We start from the raw sequence: 1,131 nt of genomic DNA, 5'->3' as shown, positions 1-1,131 counted from the left end.
AATGAATCAAAATGAATCCCATTTTGAGAGAATAAAATAAAAATAATAATAAAATTTTATTTATACCCCGCCCTTCCAAATAGATCAGGGCGGCTTACAAAAGCACCTTAGTGCAGCACATACAATAAAAACAGATTAAAAACAACATCATTACATAAAAACAATAAAAACCCCTTAGCCCAACCACACGGCCACGAGTGAGGAGGGAGGCCCATAGGATGTTTAGTCGGGGAATGCCTGGTTAAATAGGAAGGTTTTGAGTCCCTTCCTAAATTGGGCCAGGGTGGTAGATGAGCGGAGCTCTATGGGCAGCGTGTTCCAAAGGGCTGGGGCAGCTGTGGAAAAGGATCTTCTGGCCGTAACGGCCAACCTTGCCCCAGGCACCTTCAGGAGTTGCTGCCCAGATGTTCTGAGGGTGCGAGGCGGAATGTACGGGGAGAGACGGTCCTTCAGGAATCCTGGGCCCAAGCCATTTAGGGCTTTATAGGTAATAACCAACGCCTTATATTGAGCTCGGAAGCGAATAGGCAGCCAGTGGAGATCTTTAAGCACCGGTGTTATATGGCTGGTCCTGGAAACACCAGTGACCAGCCGTGCTGCCATGTTCTGCACTACTTGCAGCTTCCGAGTGTGGTATAAGGGTTGCCCCATGTAGAGTGCGTTGCAGAAATCCAATCTCGAAGTTACCAGAGCATGTACAACAGTTTCAAGGTCCCTCTGGGCCAGATATGGGCGCAGCTGGCGAATCAGCCGAAGCTGATAACAGGTACTCTTGACCGTCGCATTCACCTGAGCCGTCAGGTGAAGGGACGAGTCAAGAAGCACCCCCAGACTGCGCACGGAATCCTTCACAGGGAGCGTGACCCCATTCAGGACAGGTGGAACCACCGCCATTCCTGGACCAGGGGGACCTATCACTAGTACCTCCGTTTTCTCTGGATTAAGTTTGAGTCGGTTTTCCCTCATCCAGCCCATTACTGACTCCAGACAGGCCACGAGAGGAGAGACGCCATCCCCAGTCACTGCATCAGTCGGAGACATAGAGAAAATGATTTGGGTGTCATCAGCGTACTGATAACCCCGCGCCCCATGTCTCCGGATGATCTCTCCCAGCGGTTTCATGTAAATGTT

The sequence above is a fragment of the Sceloporus undulatus genome, chromosome 1 (assembly GCF_019175285.1).
Source record: "Sceloporus undulatus isolate JIND9_A2432 ecotype Alabama chromosome 1, SceUnd_v1.1, whole genome shotgun sequence".
Lineage (NCBI taxonomy): Eukaryota > Metazoa > Chordata > Lepidosauria > Squamata > Phrynosomatidae > Sceloporus > Sceloporus undulatus.
This window is presented reverse-complemented; position numbering follows the sequence as displayed.